Source organism: Triturus cristatus, chromosome 7 (assembly GCF_964204655.1).
Source record: "Triturus cristatus chromosome 7, aTriCri1.1, whole genome shotgun sequence".
NCBI classification, from domain to species: domain Eukaryota; kingdom Metazoa; phylum Chordata; class Amphibia; order Caudata; family Salamandridae; genus Triturus; species Triturus cristatus.
The window spans coordinates 1,680,481,576-1,680,499,454 of NC_140590.1; the positions used below are offsets into that span (position 1 = coordinate 1,680,481,576).

General features: G+C 46.2%; 1 long non-coding RNA gene across 1 annotated transcript; it reads right to left on the reverse strand.

Moving 5' to 3' along the window:
* Positions 1 to 179: 179 nt before the first annotated feature.
* LOC146812698 (uncharacterized) lies at positions 180 to 17,351 on the reverse strand. The gene is made up of 3 exons (XR_014966886.1): positions 17,127 to 17,351; positions 3,028 to 3,252; positions 180 to 335 (listed from the first exon to the last, which is right to left on the reverse strand). It is a non-coding gene; the product is annotated as an uncharacterized LOC146812698 (long non-coding RNA).
* Between the last annotated feature and the right edge of the window lie 528 nt (positions 17,352 to 17,879).

Genomic DNA, 17,879 nt, shown 5'->3' on the forward strand with positions numbered 1-17,879 from the left:
ATGAGTACCTTTCTCGTTGTTTTTCTCTGATGGGTTCATGCCATTTCTTGTTGACTGTTTTCTTGCTTGATTGACTCTACTTCCTGTAGACCTTTTTCAAGGAGAATGGCGATTCTCCAATTAAAATACAGAGAGAATCTTGATTTCATTAAAGACAACAGGAGGCTAACATTATGCAATAACTTTAAAGAACATGTATTACATCACAAGTAAAACATTCCATAAAACTTTAGAAACATAACATAGTAGCTACAAAAAGTTAAACTAATTCGAATAAACTTGTTGAACTGATGGTGTTGCTTGATGAAAACAGAAACTTCATAACAAAGAATTGTCTGGAAAAAATAGAAAAGGGTGATAACCACAAACAATATTCAAAATTTAAAAATTCAAGTAAAATAAGCATTGCAAAGGCAACAGAACATCCTTAAAATACATATAAAATATCAAATGGAATATAGAATTTACTTTTTTACTTAAAACAATATAACATCTCTCCACATGGACGTGGAGGGTGGGATAATGTTAGCCTCCGTTGTCTTTAATAAAGTCAAGATTCTCTCTGTATGTTAATTGGAGAATCGCCATTTCATTACAAGACCGGAGGCTACCATTATGCAAGTTTAAAGCTATTTAACGTCATACTGCTCACGCGCTCCACCGGTTTAAGATAAAAGCTTGCAAAGGTAGAAGCACTAGACCAGTCTGCCGCTCTAAGTATATCTGAAAGCTTACTACCAGCCCAAAAGACTTTGCTGGCCATTGCACATCTGGAAGAGTGTGCTCCAAATTGAGTTCAATCCACTCCAGCTTCAGACATAATGGTTCTTACCCATATGGAGATAGTAGCTGCAGATATAGCTTTAAAAGGGTTGACAAAATAAATCAGCAATTGATTTTCATCAACTGGTCTAACAACAGACTTAACACTGTTGTAAGCTTTCAAACAATTAACAACGCAGAGTTTTTTACAATCATTGAAATAAGGGTAAACAATACTCTCAGACATGGTTTTGGTTCATCTACATATGTCAAAATGGACCCTTGTCTGGGGGGAAAAAATTGTTGTATATTTCTAATGCTCTAACATCAGATACTCTTCTGAAGGATATAAGGCAGAGATGATTAGCTAATTTCATAGACAACTGTTTTCTAGATAGTAAAGGGTTGGCGTCCCATAAGGATTGATAGCTAGCCCTAGGAGGGCATTTAAGTCTTATCCCGTTCATTACTCTACGGATTAAGGGATCGCTACCAACTGAAAATTCATTAATCAGTGAGTGTCCAGCCGAAATTCGTGATCTATAACAATTAACAGTTCGATAGCAAAGGCCTAATCTAAATAACTCTGCTAAGAAATTGGCTATATAAATTATAGGGGCATCCACGGGACCCAAATCTCGTTCCATGCACCAACTAGACCATTTTTGCCATACACCAGTGTATCTTTATCTTGTTCCTGGTGCCCATGACTCATCTAGTAGGCTTTTAGCCTCTCCTGAAAGGCCTGAGTATCTGCTTGATCGCCTGAAATCCTCCAAACAAGAAGGTTCATGTTTCCTTCCAGTAAGAGAAGATGCTGCTTCCCTTCTTGTCCTAGGAGAAGGTCTAAATTCCCTGGAATTAAACGTGGGAAATCTATTGCTAGTTACAGAATCCCGGGAAACCATACCTGTGTATCCCAAAAGGGAGTTACCAAAATTATCCTGTAATTCTCTCTCCGTATTTTCAATAAAACCCTCTGAATTAGAGGGAAAGGGGGGAGAGCATAACAGTTTCCCAGGTTTGAAGTAGAGCATCAACTCCCATCGCTTTGGGGTCTGGTCTCCAACTGAAGTAGTCTTCTACGTGATATGTTAATCTGCTGGCTAACAGCTCCACTTGGATGGGGCCCCATAGGTTCTGAATCTTTTGAAAAACCTTGGGATTCAGTTTCCAGTCGCTCGGGTCCTTTAGAAACCTTGAGTTCCAATCTGCTCTTCTACTCTGGTGACCAGGAATGAACTCTGCTTTTAGTAAAATTTTCTGAGTTCAGCAAAAATACCAAATTTCTTTAGCCATATTGGCGAGTGTTCTGGACATTGCGCCCCCTAGTAAAGGACCTGGTGAAACAGCTTGGATAGAAGAGGACAGAAGGCCAACCACTCTTGCTAAGGATCTTAGGCTCAGAGTAGCCTTTGAAAGGACATAAGCTACTTCCTTCTTTATTTTTTAAAATTTTTTAAGGGTAATTGTAATTGGCTGGTAATGGTATTCACCTTAAAACCTAGGAACTCTAGATTCTGAGTAGGAGCTGTTACAGACTTTTCTGTGTTGACAATGAATCCTAGTCCCTCTAAGAGGTCTATTGTCCATTTCATGTGTATTAGTTATTTTTCCTGACTCTGCATATCGTCTAGGTAGATTATAATCCAGACACCCCTTTTCCCTAGAAAGGCTACTACAGGTCTTAGAACTTTGGTGAAGCACCAAGGAGCTGATGATAGGCCAAAGGGGAGACAGCAGAACTAGTAAGTTGTGCCCTTCCATGAGAACCTTAAATATTTCTGTGAGTTGTAGTCCATTGGTATTGTGAAATAAGCATCCTTGAGATCCAATTCCACAAGCCAATCTTTCTCTTGTAGGGTGTCTCTCAAAAGATGGATACCCTCCATCTTGAAGTTTCTGTATACTAAAAAAGCATTCAGCTGTCTTAGGTTTATGACTGGTCTCCACCCCTTGTCCTTTTTTCTTTACTAAAAAGATTGTACTCATGAAACCGTCCCTTGTGTTTCTGACTTGGCGAATGGCACCTTTCTGTAACATTTGGATCACCTCCAGTTCTACTAATTTTGATTGTTCTTGATGTAGGATCAACTTTCTGGGTGGGTGTGTTTGATAAGGTGTGTGGGTAATATCTATCTTGAAACCACTTACGGTATTGAGTATCCATGGGTCGTTTGTTATTAAACGCCAGTTTTGGCTGAAAAGCCATACTCTTCTCCCTACCTTTACAGGGGAAGAAACAAGAGGAATAGGAACTCTTACCTTGGTTTCCACCTGTCTGGAATCTGCCTCTGCCGCCACATGAACGTGTACCTCGGCCTCTTTGTGGGAAGAAGGTATTGCTGTCACAGTATTGTCTTCCAAAGCCTCTTGGGTTATTTGGGTAAAACTGGGACCTCTGTTGTCCACGGCTGGCAGCCAGTCCCATCCTGCCAGCCCGGGCGAAAACTCTACCACCCAAACATGTGCCTCATGTTGGATTGAGCCCTGCTGAAGGTTTGAGAAAGTTGAAATATATTTTATTATTTTATTTATTAAGTTTTATAAAGCACGAACATGACCAAAATGTTGGTGTCAGAGCGCTGTACAACCTAATTAATAGCATCAAATATACAAGGAGCAAAATATAGAATATACAGCATGAAAAGATAATACAAAGAGATATAGTGAAAACACCAGCAAAGAAATCAAATTGGCATGGATAGTCGCCTCAGATAGGAAGGAGATTATTCAGTAGTCTCATTTTTACTTTGTTTTTTAAAAGAACGAATGAAGGAATGGTCCTGATCTCTGGGGGAAGAGAGTTCCAAATTCTTGGGGCAAGTTCAGAGAAAGATCTTTTATAGGTTTTCTTTTTGTAAAATTTTGGAGGTTTCAGCAGTAGGGATCATGTACTACGAGAAGCTCTATTCCTTCCGGATAGCACCAGTTTCTGAGCCAGGTAGTGAGGAGTGTTGTGGTGGATGGCTTTATATGTCATGCATGCTATTTTTAGGTGGATCCTAGATCCATAAAGTAGCCAATTCAGAGAGTGGAGGCTGGGGTGATGTGATCATTTTTCTTTATGCCTGTGATGAGCCGTTCGACAGCATTGAGGGTAGCCCTCAACAGTGCTAGTTTTATTTTCGGTATGCCAACAAGGGTAGCATTCCCATAGTCAAGTTTGAAGATCACAAAAGCCTGAACCGCCATCTTGAGATCTGCATTGGGCAGGAAAGGCTTTCGTTTTCTTAAGATGTGGAGATGGAAATTGGCCCCTCTGGTTGTGGAGCTTATCTGATTTATCATGAAGAGGTTGTTGTCTAGTGTTATTCCTAGGTACTTTGCTGAGTCAACAATATGGGGTACAGTTCAAGGCGGTTAGTATTGGGAGCCAGTCTTTGATGTTAGAGGTGGATTTAGGAGGCGAGATTAATAGGAATTCAGTTTTGAGGGCGTTAAGTTTCAGGTGGTTAAGTGTTAACCAGTATTGAGTTTTGTTCAAGATGTTATTGAGAGTGCTGATGTCGTTAGGAGAGGTAATCTTCATGTACAATCGTTTATCATCAGCGTACACATGGTAGGAGATGTTGAGAGAGTTTAAGGATCTCTGTCAGGGGTTCCATGTAAAGATTAAACAGGGTGGGCAAAAGTGAAGAACCTTGGGAAACGCCGATAGTGACCGGTGTCTGATCGGATAAGTCATGATTGATTAGGACTCGTTGAGATCTGTTTTGTAGGAATGAGCAGAACCATTTTAAGACAGTTCCAGAGAGACCCATCCTAAGTTCTAAGAGGTTCAGGAGGGTTTCATGTTTGACTGTGTCAAACTCTAATGTAATGATAGGTCAAGAAGGATTAAAAGACAGGATTCATTATGATCGAGAAAGCGTAAAGCATTGTCGACAATGTGGACCATGGCAGTTTCAGTACTGTGACCTGGTCTGACACCAGATTGGCAGTGGTCGAGGAGTTGGTGCTGGTCAATGTGATTGCAGAGTTGTTGATGAACACATTTTTCCAAGAGCTTGGCTAAGGTTGGGATGCTCGAAATGGGGTGAAAATTGTTGGGATCAGAGAGGTTTGCATATGGCTTTTTAGTATAGGTGTGACTTGTCCACTTTTTAGACAGTCCGGCATGGTGCCTTGCATAAGAGAGGCGTTGATAATTCTGGTCCATAGTGCTTGTTAGACTTGGCACCATTGGCGCGAGTCTCCCTTCCATTTTTCGCTGTGTCTCCTCTGTTTTTGCTAGTAATAGATGCTCTGGGCGCTGTGCCCCTGCCATTCAGTGCCACAGCGCGAATGCTCCCTGTGTAAAGATGACATGTGAATTGGTGTATCCATGATTGGCTTATTTGGTTTGCCTGTTAGTCCCTAGTAGCGTGGCCTGTGTGTGCCCAGGTCTGGTAACCCAAATGCTGCTGGTGGTCCTGCAGCGCTGGTTTGCGCCACCCACAGAAGCAGCTTGTAAAGTGTGTCTCAGACCTGCCACTGCAGTGTCTGTGTGCAGTCCAGAACTGCCATCTTGGCTGTGAAGTGCACCCACTTCACAGCCCCTGAACCTTCCCTTGGCATCATGTAAGCCACCCCTATGGTAGGGTGCATTGTATGTGTAAGGTAGGACGTGCTCTGATGTGTGTAGCATGTCCTGGTAGTGAATTACACCCAATTTCGTTTTTCACTACTGTAAGGCTACCTGTTCTCCATAGGCCAGAATGGGCGGTTTGGCTATTACACTCTATAGTCCTAACTGACCCATAGAACATGGTATAAAATCGAATTTAGTATGCCTGAGCTCAGAATATTAAAATACATCTTTTAGTGAAGTTTATTTTTGTATTCTGTGTTTGAAAATACCACTTTTAGAAAGTAGGTATTTTCTTGCCTAAGCCTTCCAGTGTGCGCTGCTATGTGTATTGGCTGTCTGGTTTTGGAGGGACAGGGCAGGCTGAGTCAGACCTGGGTTGAATAGAGAGATCTACATTGGTGTATGGGGAGGGGTAGCTCCTTGACCTGAATAGGGATGTGCCTGGCAAGGTGAATGCTGGCTCCACCACCCACTGTGCGTCTGATGGCAGACCCCCTCTTTCTGAAAGGAAGCATACAGCCTGGTAAACAAAGTGCTCCAGGACTGGGCAGAACTGGTTCTGGCTGGGTTCAGTGACTTGTAGCTTCTAAGAACAAAGACTTTTTGGGGTATAAATATCTGTGCCAAACCCCTACAATTTGCATTGCTCCTGGACAACAAGAAGAACCTCTGCCCGTGTAACTTCAGGAATCTGCAGGAGAAGGACTGTCCTTGTGCTTGTGTGCTGTTTCTTGGACTGGCCTGCAGTGGTTACTACAGGACTTGAAAGAAGAGGAAAAGGACTTTGAAGGAACTTTTACTTTTGCTACAGCAATCATTCAAGGGCTGGAAGAGAGCTAGCCTCCTGCAGGAGTCTCAGGCACATCAGACTCCACCACCAGCCTCCTGTTTCCTCCCAGCGAGGATTTCTATCTGCAGGTGAGGCTCCTGTGAGTTCCAGGGCCTCTAGTTCTACTGTGGAGAAGAGAGTGCTGAAAATCGTCGCTAAAACGCCCGTTAGCGAGCCGTTGCAGCTGGAGAGCGTGAGGAAAATCGTCGCTTTGCTGCCGCCGAGTGCTCGCTACCGGAGATCATCGCATCACCTGTTCACGGGCTGCCAAACGCTCGCTAACCCGAAGATTATCGCATTGCATGTTAGCGGGCCTTAAAACGCACACTAACCAAAGATCATCGCATCACCTGTTCGCGGGCTGCCAAACGCTCGCTAACCCGAAGATTATCGCATTGCATGTTAGCGGGCCTCAAATCGCTCGCTAACCAAAGATCATCGCATCGAGTTCATCGCTTCACGACATCGCAGCGCGGACGCCGAGCGTTCGCCATTTTCATCGCATCGCACCAGGATCGTCGCTCCCTCGCAGAGCGCCATTTTCTTTCATCGCAATAAGATCGCACACGCAACAGGCTCAGCGCATCATCCTCCCTTCGCGGCAAGGATTTTATCGCATCGCCGGCTTAGCGTGCAGAAGTTTGTTGCTTTGTCCTGCCCACAGACCAGCGCATCATCCTCCCTTGCGGCAAGGATTCAACGCATCGCTGGTTAGCGGCAGGAAAATTATCGCTACAACTCCTTAGCGACATTTTTGTTGCTTTGCTACAGAAGCCAGGTATCTTGTGAGTAAAAGAGTCGCAGAGACCACTGCCTTGAACTGAACACCTCTTTGCACACCTTGAACTATTTTTGCAGCCTTTTTAGAGTAACCCTATTTTCTAGTATTGTGGATTTTTACTGTTATTGGTCTTGTGTTAAGTCTATATATAAAGATACTTTTTTTATAACTACCTGTGTGGTGTCCCTTTGTAGTGTTCTTCACTGTGTTACTATGTATGGTCATAAATGCTTCAAACACTGCCTCTGAGATAAGCCTAGCTGCTCGTGCTACGTTACCACAGGGTTGAGCAGGGGTTATCAAAGGGTGTAGTCTGCTTACTCTGACTTAGGAAGAAGGGTCCCTACTTGGACAGTGGCCAGCCATTGCCAACTAGAGACCCCCATTTCTAACAGTACTTTCCTAATGTTTTAAAAAATCTTTCTCCAAAGAGTAAGCCATTGCAGTCACCCTTTGGGTGACTGTTTTCTTGCTTGATTGACTCTACTTCCTGTTGACTTTTTCAAGGAGAATTCATTGCCAATTGTAATGCCATTTTCCCTTGGGAGAGCTTGGGTTGTTGTATTTCTATTGATCCTTTCTTTGTTTGAATAATATAATTCAATCACTTCTCTTCCTGCAGAATGTTTCTGATTCAAATTCATCATATCCAATCAGAATTATAAGTGCTTTATTTTGACCTCTCTACTTCTGAATGAATTATAGCTAACTCGGTCAATGTCTGATTAATTTTACATGCTGACTTTTTCCTTTATTTCTGAGCGTGGTTATTCTATCAAATGTGAATTGTGCACTTTCTATTAAGGTTGTAGGCACTGTATTGAAAGTACAAAATATTAACTGTTTACTTAATGGGCCAGTGGCACCTGCTATTAACTCCAGAATGGACTTACTGTTTTACATGTTGATATTTTCTCTGTAGCATCAAGTCCATTTACATTTGTTCTTCGTCTCATTCAGCTGTGCTGGTCTTTAATAATTTCTGCTCTGTTCTTGGTGTTTTCCCATTGGCTTGCTTCTTGCTCCAGGCCGAATTTGCAGCGAGATGAAGTCGCCTCCATGGTTTGAGACCTTCTGCAAGTTCGCGGAGTACAGGTGTTCCAGCGGGCAATACTACATCAAGGTAAGACCCTTAGTACCACCCCATGGGTACCACCCGCCTCTAACTGCATGTGATCCACCAATATGCCAGACATTTCTATGACATAACCACACTGCCAGGTATTTGTGACTTACCCGCATTCCTCTCTACCACATAACACACTCATTTTTTCATTAACAAACATTTTCCTCTTGTTAGCACATACAAATACCCAGCCTTCTACCCTTTGCCAGTACCAAAACAACCATCCTACCACATAAACATACAAAAACCCAGCCATGTGGCCCAGTACGTCTACTTCCTTCGCATAAATTACAACAATACACCCACCCTGCTTTCCTTTACTATCTAAACAAATCACCCTTTCATATAGACATTCATTCATATGTGGAAAACGTATCTAAAGTCTGTTGACACTTGTTACATCAAAGGGTAATAGTTGGAAACCAGGGCCCGCCTGTCCTTAGCAGGCACCAGGTGTTTTCCCGGTGGGCCTGAAAGGGTATAGGCCAGTTTTTGAGTGGGGCCGGTTTTGCAACAGTGCTGCAATATGGGCCGCCTGTAACAAAAGCAGCAGCAGTGATTCTCATTATAATTTCCAGTGCAGCTGCCTGACAGGCTTTTCTAACTGATTCTGGATCTAGTCTGTTGGGTACCTCTGTCTTGGCACATTATACTACATCTATGTCTGACCTTCCTTTGACTCACTTTTGTTACTCTTTTCCTTCTGCTCTTCATCTCTTCTCTAAGCCACCATTTCTCGTCTCTAAGCCTCAATTTCCTTCCTCTCCTCTTTGACAAAACCCATTTACGGTGTCCTTACTCTTTGCCCCTCCCACTTACTGTCATTACTTCCTACCATTGTTCTGTCTCCCTTCATACTGCCTGACCACCTTCAGACGTTTCCCCTTTTTTTTTTCCCCAGAGGGTTGCGTGCCCCGCCGACCAGGACAGGGGTCTTGATGATCTCGTTCAAAAGGCGGCGGAGGAGGCGATGGAGCCTGATAACATCCAAATGCCGCCTTTTGAGAAGGAGAGACCCCCCGCACCCTCCTCGTCGGTCCTGGAACTGGCCGACGAGATTGCCCAGGCCGCGAACGTGGACACTGCCACCAGGAATGTGGAGCTGGCTGCACAACTGGTGGCAGACCACTTGTCAAAGGAAGGGTACCCATGGAGGCGACATTGGGCCAGTGACGATGTTCGAAAAAAACATCAGCATTTGAATCGGTTTCGGCATCCACCGGCCGTCCCCCTGGTAACGGTGGACATCAGTACAGCAGTTGGAAATAACACCCTCCGCAGCGTGCTGACGCAGGTCACGGTGGCCGTAGGCCAGGAAGTAACATCGAAGACGGACCTGCGCGTGTCCCAGGGGGAAAAGGCAGAGATCCGCCTGACCCGAGAGACGTCGTCACTGAGCCCACAGAACCCCCCACAGGAGACAGCCCAACCGAGGGGGCTATTTGCTGGTGTAGAAGTCCCCCGAACACCACGTCTGGCAGAGCCTGAGTTGACCCCAGATATCTGGCTGCACACAAAAAAGGTATCATCACAGGGGACAGGCATGCCGGTACCACGGATTAAAGATAAAGTGGTGGGAATATGGGCCAGACAAATAACACCAACTGAGCACGCGAAACACGGGTTACCAATACAGTCTAGGAGCAAAGCGGAATTGTTTCCAGCACGGATGGTGGAGCACAAGACATCAGCTCACGCCAGACCAAAGACAACGCCGCCCCTAGCAGTGAACACCGTACACGTGAAACTCACACTGGCCACCCCAAAGGGAGAGCTGATGGCAGCAACAAAACCAGGGCGCAAGATAAAAATGCAGCCCACGCCTAAGCAAGCTAGGAAGACAGTAGACCTAGCTGTGGCACATGCCACACCAAAGAAAGAGCCGCTACCAGCACACACAGTTGGGCACAAGGCTCCGGCACATACCACCACAACGTGGCTGCCCGCGGTCCACGCAGGGGCCCCTCCTAAGCGCACACGATACAACCTAGTGCCGATGGACCCCTTGGAAGTGCCAGCACAGAGGGCGACACGCAAGGTCACGGTACAGGTCACCCATAAGGACGAATCTTGGCCTGCACATAATAGACGGCAAGAGATTGTGGATCTGCCACCGCTAAGAAAAGATCAAGAGGGGTTTGCAACTTCCGGACCTCGAAGGAGGCATGTGCTGGCACACAGGACCCCTGCTGGAAGTATACATGCTAAAGGCATGTTAGGAAATGGGGTGAAATATACGGTGAATGTGAAAGGTGCTGTCCATAGGACAAAGGCTCACAGACACTACAATGGAGGAGTGGAGATTGTCGTAACAGCACAGCAAGATGCAAAACTAGAGGGATCCTTACGAGGCCTCCTGAAGACATCAAGGGCATTGGCCAATTCTGCCACACGGGTGTCTGCTGAAAAAGCAATTGAGGAAAAAGAGATGGAGGCAACTGAGGAAATCTCACAAAATGGAGCTTCACTAAACATAGAGGTGATACAAGACCTTGTGTTGACTCCGTTAACGACGGGCTATAAAAAAGGACTGGAGTGGGCAGAGAAGGTGGCGAAGGAGGTGGAAGGTGTGTCAGGCCGCCTAGGAGACCCACACATGGCAGAGGTGATGGTGCAAGAGGCCGCCAATGAAGTCATGCAACAGGTGGCAGGGAACAAGATGGGGCCGTTGCTAGGAGACAGTCCCGTGATGGAGGAGCAGCTTTCTCAGATCTCGGAGCTAAAACAGGAAACAGAAAATGCTAAGCCAGAGACACATAAGAAAGTGGGTAGTGTTAGAAGGCTGAAGGCTGAGAAAGAGGCCAGTAAGAGCGGGGATGCGAGGAATGAGGTAATGGCGAAGGCACCAGTTCAAGTGACGGCGGAGAGGAGAGGGCGCCAGAAGGAATGGACAGAGAAAGAGGCACATGCTATAAAAAATAAGGTAGAGAAAGAAACAGCAAAGGAGGTAGGGGAGAAAAGAGGACAGGACACAGAAAAAATAGTTAATGAGAGGCCGATAATAAGAAAAAAGGCAGCGAGGAAGGCTGCAGCCACTCAAAAGGAGGTGAATAGACAGGTTGAAGAGAAACAAGTGCAAGTAATGACAGGGAATGCCGAGAGGTTGGCAGAAAAGGTGGAAGCTAAAATGAGAACGTTGCATGCAACGAAGGAAAGAGCGAGGGAGTTATTAGAGAATGGAGTACAGGATCCAGGAAAAGCAGTGTATGAGGATCCGAGATTCAGAACGATGGCAGCAAGGGAAGCTGCAGACACAGAAAAGAAACGCTCTGAAAAGAAAGACTTTCTGGAAATGAAAATGATTACAGATACAGCAAAAAAAATAAAGCAGAGTGCAGAAGAGAAGCAGGCTGTAGAAAATGGAAGGCCGGAGAAAGAAAAGTTTGGAAATGAAGTAACTGAGCAGGCAGCAAAGAGATCTGTGGGCTCAGAGAATAGAGAGTCAAAGGTGGTCACAGAAAAAGAGGTGAAGGACATGGAAGAGAAGACGAAGAAGATGGTACCAATCGTACCTGCAGAAAAAAGAGTGAAGGAAGCAGAAAAGGAGAAGCATTCAGCTAAGACATTAGCGACAATAGTTTTGAGGAAAGAAGAAATGGATGCAGTGGGAAAAAGATTTAAGGGCACAAAAAGAAAGGTGTATTCACTGTTAGCTAAGGCGGCAGCAAAAAAAAGACAGCAAGACACAGAAGTAGAGGAAGAGAAAAAGTCAGTTAAGGGCATAGAAGATAAAATAATACAGGACAAGATGGCCTCTGAGGAGGCGGCAGTGGCAGACAGGCATGTCTCTGAAATGGAAGCTGAAGAAGAAGAGGCAATGAAGCTCACAGCTGTGAAAGGAATTCAGGATATGAAATTGAGGTTGGAAAAAATGAAAGCCGAGGAGGCGGCGAAGAAGGAAGAGCAAGACATAGAGGAGGAGGCTGTAAACGATACAGGAGAAACAACAAAGACCGAGGCAGGCGAGGAAGATGTGGGGCATTCCATGCAAAAAAAAACAGAGATGGAGGGGAGAGGGAAAGGAACACAACGCCTTGAAAGTAAGGCAGCGAAAAATGGACAGAACCAAGTGGAAGGCACAGACAAACTGGAGAAAACGAAAGGGCTGGTGCAAAAGGTCAAATACAAAACCCCTCAGGAGAAAGAATTAATTAAGGAGCTTGGACAAAAGGTGAAACCTGAAAAGTTCCCGGGAGTGGCACCTAGATTAGGGCCAACAACAGAGAGTGGAGAGAGGAGAAGGCAGCACATGAAAAGAAAAATCAAGGAAGGAGCAGAGCAGGAGTCTTCACTGGACACAAAGAAGAATAAAGAGAAGGCAGTAATGCCAGAGAAAGTGCCAATGGACACGGAGAAGGTAGTGTCCATAGAAACAGAAGAGAAAGGAGCTCATGATCCCAGCAAGACCATAAAGAAGGCCGGTGAGTGACTAATTTCATGTGGTATGTTGCAGCATGGGCAACTGAAAGAGAATGAAGTGGATGGAGGAACTCAAGGTTAAAAGCATAGAATATCTAAAGTGGTTGATTGGATGGGTGAGTTGGTGTCTGTGTAACTGCCTTATGTTCTCTGGGTTCTACATTGCCGGGCTTTGTCTGTGTGTTAAGTTTCTTACCTGTCTGATTATCGTCTGTCACTCACAACTAATTTGCGAGTCAAAATACTTAAAGAGGCTAATCATATTACTGCCTCCACTCCAAACCCAAATAATATAAAAGTGTTTTGTGTAAACAAGATTAAGAGTATCAGAAGACCACCCTGAAAGAATTCATGTGCTAATTGGATTAGCAATGAGCCAGAGTCTTATCGCAGATAGAGTCAGCAATCTGTCAGGCCTTCAATCGCGTACAAGTTAGTTGGCCCATCTGAAATGTGACTTTTAGAGGTTACCCTTGAGAAAGTTGTGCACACGGCCTCCTCCGTGTTGGAGTGCAAAGGGCCCAACCGAATCAGGGCCCTAAAAGTTATGGCTGCGTGGCCCCATATAATCTCTTGCCCTGGTATTTGTCACATGTCAGTCCCCCCAATCCTGCTCGCTGTCAATGCTCCAGGGCAGCAGTCACTCACCCAGTCTCAGGGCGTTTTCGGCCCTCTTTTGCCACTCCGACCCGATCTCTGCAGGCCCTACCCCAGGCTCCTCCTCTGGTACTGCTGCGCTTCAAGGAGAGCCCCCAGCTCTCTCTTCTCTCACTGCGCATCAGTCTCGGAGCCGCACGCCAGCCACCAAGCAGGGATTGATCCCCTCTGAGTCACCCTTTCTTCCGGTGTGACTCCCGTCAAGTAGAGGGCGCTCCGGCTGCAGGGTTCGTCACTGTCCTTCCGGATCAGCTTGCCCGCGGTCCTCCAGCCGTCTGCTGGTCTCCCCGTCTCAGTCCGCCATGCCCTTATCTGTAGTCGCTTCCTCAATCCCTCATTGTCTGGCCCATCGGGAGTCTCTCCGCACCTCAGGAATACTTCAGGGGCTGCTTGGTGATTGTTTTCGATGCAGTAGCTCAGCTCCGTCTGGCGCAGCAGTTCTTGGGTGCCATTTTGGTTGTGCCGCACTCGGCCCGTCCTTCAGTTCTTTTTTGGTGATGCCCGCTTTTCCAGGGCAGTTCGAGTCCCGGCGAGCCAGGGCCCCCCCGGCTCCCAGTTTGGGGCAAATATCCGTGCCCGGGGCTCAGGATGGGTGTAATTGGGGGATAGGGCCAACGGAGCTCCGCAGCTCGCGTCCGTTCACCTCAGCTTCATGACACGCCCCCGTTGTACAGCTGATGCCGCTGTTGGGCTGTTAGGTTCTCGCCAACACAGGGCCTCTCTGGTGTGGTCTTCAAAAGTGGGAATGTGATTTCTAGGGGTTTTGTAAGGGTGACTTGTTTGATCGCGACTCCAACTTACGAAGTAGGGTCTTCTCATTCCTTTAGTAGGTTAATGTGGTAGATTTGGTCATTACTCCCTTTGTGGGGGATGGATACCCTATATGTGACAGGGGTTACTTTCTCTTTTATTACATAGGGTCCTTGCCAGGTCGCTAACAGTTTTTTCTCACAGAATGGTTGGAGAATCAATACCTTGTCCCCAACATTTAGGTGTCTTGTCTTGGTCCCTTTGTCGTAATAGGTCTTTTGTTTCTGCTGAGCCCGCTCCATGTTAAAGTGTACCTTTTATCAGAGAGTGGAAAGAGTTTCTTTTAAGGATGCTGTGTATCCAAGAAGAGACTTTACCTCGTCCTCTTCCTCAGTCCATTGTTCAGCGGCCATCTCTAGGAGTGTGCGGGGTTTTCGGCCAAACAGGAGTTCGAAAGTACTAAACCCGGTTTGCGCCTCTTCACGGGTTCTAATAGCAAAGAGGACGAGGGGAAGTTTGCGGTCCCAGTCTTTCCTGGTCTCACTGATACTTTTTTTTAGAATAGTTTTTATGGATCTGTTATATCGTTCAACAAGACCATCTGTTTGTGGATGGTATACAGCGGGTCTAATCTGGCAGACACCCAGTAACTTACATACTTCCTTCATGAGACGGGACATAAATGGTGTTCTTTGATCGGTCAGCAGTTCACAGGGAAAACCCACCGAGAAAAGAAGGAGACCATAGCTTGGGCTACTGAAAGGGTGGTGATGCTGGAGAGGGGAATAGCTTCGGGGTACCTGGTGGCATAGTCCACTAGGACTAGGATGTATTGGTGGCCTCGTGCAGAGAGTGGAAGGTGGCCTACCAGGTCCATACCTACTTTTTGAAAGGTATATCAACAATAGGCAGTGGGTAAAGAGGGGCTTTCTTTTCGGTTGAAGGATTTACCATTTGGCATCTGGAACAGGAGGCACAGAACCTCACCACCTCCTTATAAACCCTTGGCCAGTAAATCCTCTCTAACAAGTATTTGAGAGTGTGTTCTTGCCCATAGTGCCCACCCCTGGCCTGACTTATGAGCGAGGTGCATAACTTGTTCCCTAAAGGCTATGGAGACAACTAATTGTTCTGTGGCTTGTTGGGAGTCCTGCAAATCCTTTATAGAAGACCCTTTTTGATACAGAAATAGGGGCCTTCCTTTTTGTGGTCTTCTTTTTCTTCTGCTTCTTTTTCTTCTGCTTGTTTCCAGGTGTACACTCTGGTCTGCCCTGAAACTCCAGGTTGGCATATGTTCGCTCTTTGGGGAGGAAAGAAAACATGTGACAGGGGGCTGGGAAGATCGTCTATACAGTTCTCTTTCTTTCCTTTTCTCAGCCCTGGTTTTTGTAGTTTGTATTTGGGTACTTTGTATATCCAATGTACAGAAAGGGGCCTCTCTCAACCAGTCCAGGTCAGAAGCTTCCTTTGGTAGTTTGGCCACATATTCATCAAAGTTCGGGGTCAGTGTCTAGTAGAACTTTTTTGACTAATACAGGAACCACTCCTACCCTCCGTACCTGAGGGTCTCCGTTAATTTCTATAATGACTTCCGCTAGGGGGTACGAACATACATCCCCATGGATACAAGAAACCTGTATCTCTTCTTCGCCCAGAATCTGATTAAGACGGATCAACTCCCTACAGATAATACTATGATGACAGCCAGTATCTAACAAGGCCTCCACTGGCCTTCCGTTCAGGCGTATGGGTATTTTATACCACCCTTGAGTCCCTCCTGTGGTCAGAACCCGACTCTGTGATACTCCTACATTCATAGGTTCTATCCCCTCAGTTTTTAGTGGGCAGTTCCGGGCAATGTGGCCCCACTCCGCACAACGGAAGCACTGGGGTCCTGCTTGTGGCGGTGGGGTTGGTGCCGGAGCCTTGGGTAGGGATTTGGACTCTCCGGGTATTCTAGCATCCCTTCCTACTCGTACAGCGGGTTTTTGGGGAGAAAAAGGAGTTTTCGTCGGTTGGGCCTCAAACTTTGGAGATCTATGGTAGGCACATGCTAGCTCCACAGCGGTTTGCACCGTCAGGTGGGGATGTTGTTTTACCCATGTCCTGGTATTTGGTGGTAGGGCTTCTAAATATTGTTCGAGGTATATTGTTTCGGTGACCCCCTCAACTGTTGTAGCGTCCAGTTGCAGCCACCTATTCCCAAGGTCCCTGATCCTATAATATAGGGCTCTAGGATTATCCCCTGTTGCCCACCGCTCTTTACGGAACCTAGTTCGGTAGTATTCCTGGTCATAGCCTAACCTTTCAAGGATTTTAATATCTGGATAGGGCGTAGTACCATCAGGGTTGGCGGCTTGATAGGCCGCCTGTAATTCCCCAGAAAGTAGGGGAGCTATGTACTGGCCCCACCTCTCTGGGGGCCAAGCGGCAGTTGTTGCCACCCTCTCAAAATTAACCAAAAAATAGTTGGGGTCATCGCCTTCATGGAATTTCTGCAGGACATAGCTAGGAACATTTGGGTGTACCCTTGCGGCAGAGATAGCACCCGTCAGGTGTGGTATGGCAGTATCTTGTGTTTGTTGGTTAGAGACCATTAATGCAGCTTGGTCTCTCAGTGCCGTTTGTAAAGCCTCCCTTTCTTTTTGGGCTGCCTGGTTTTGCTGTTCCAATACTAACTGGAGGTGTCGCTGTCCCTCAGCCAACTGAGTGATTATGGCCTCCATAGTGACGGGTTGGGTCATGATGAAGCAATGATGCTATCCCACTTCTGACACCATTGTAATCACTCAGAGGGTTAAGAAGGGGTACGCACACAAAGAGAAAGAAATTCTATCGTACTAGTAGGGATTTTATTCAGTGGCATCTTTCACTAAACCGTCAAAACAAAAGTAAACTGAGGTGCTATAGGACAATCCGCAAACATGGGAAGTAGTCTTCCTCTGTGTGCTTCCTTTTCCCCTCAGAATGTAGCGGGGATTGCTTTTCTTCTTTTTCACACAACGAGCAGCCACAGGGGGATGAAGGTATATTTTGCCCTAAAAAAAAAAAAAAAAAAAAAAAAAAAGGAACAGTAGAACCTCAGAAGAAATGCTTAGGGACTCCTGTGTAGACCCCCACGAAACACCCTGGTGGTTGAGGTGCTTGCTTCAGTACATGCAGTGCTCTGGTGCAAGTCTACAGCCCCCACCACCTCCCCACGGCGAAATAATGGAGGAGTGGTACTTGCCTATAGCCACGGGCCTCCTGGGTCATAGCAGAAGGAGTCCAGACGTCCTCTTTCTTCTCAGGATGGCTGGACTGGCAGGTGTTGCCTCTAGGCTGTTCCCTGTAGTCCACTCCTGCCTTCCTCTCCTGGTTCCTGCACTCGGGCTCCTCACTCTCAGCCTCCGCGTCGTCGTTCTTTACCGGCGTCGAGTCTCCCCCTCTCTGCGTTTTACCTGTCTGCGGCGTTTCTGACAAAGCGGCGGTCACGTGGTTGACGTCCCGCTTCGCTGGAGAGACAACCGACTTGTCTCCCAGGTACGCCACCACGGCCATCTTGGGTGTCCTGGTCGCGGGATTACACTTATTTAAAAGTTTATATATGGTGTGCATTCTTTCATTAATGTAGCCCCAGAGCCATCAGGTCAAAGTGCCTTTTCATCCCGATTTGGAGGATTCTGTGAGTAATATTACAATGAATGAGAGGTACAATTCGCTGCTTCTTGTGGTTACTTAGTTTAGACGGTGTACCTCCTGAATCAGTGTGTTGAAATGCATAAACCATCAAGTCATCTGCTTCCTAAGGGCCCGATGGTCCCTGAGTAACACAGAAGGCCAGGATATAAAAATGTGTGGCCATTGCTACTCAAGCTGTGTGGAGAGCAATTCACAGAGCATGCGATAGGTAAGGAACTATGAGGACCTAATTTACACAGTAGAGGATTATTTAATCTACTATAGAGGCAGATATCTCCCTGGAATTGCTCATGTCTTGATT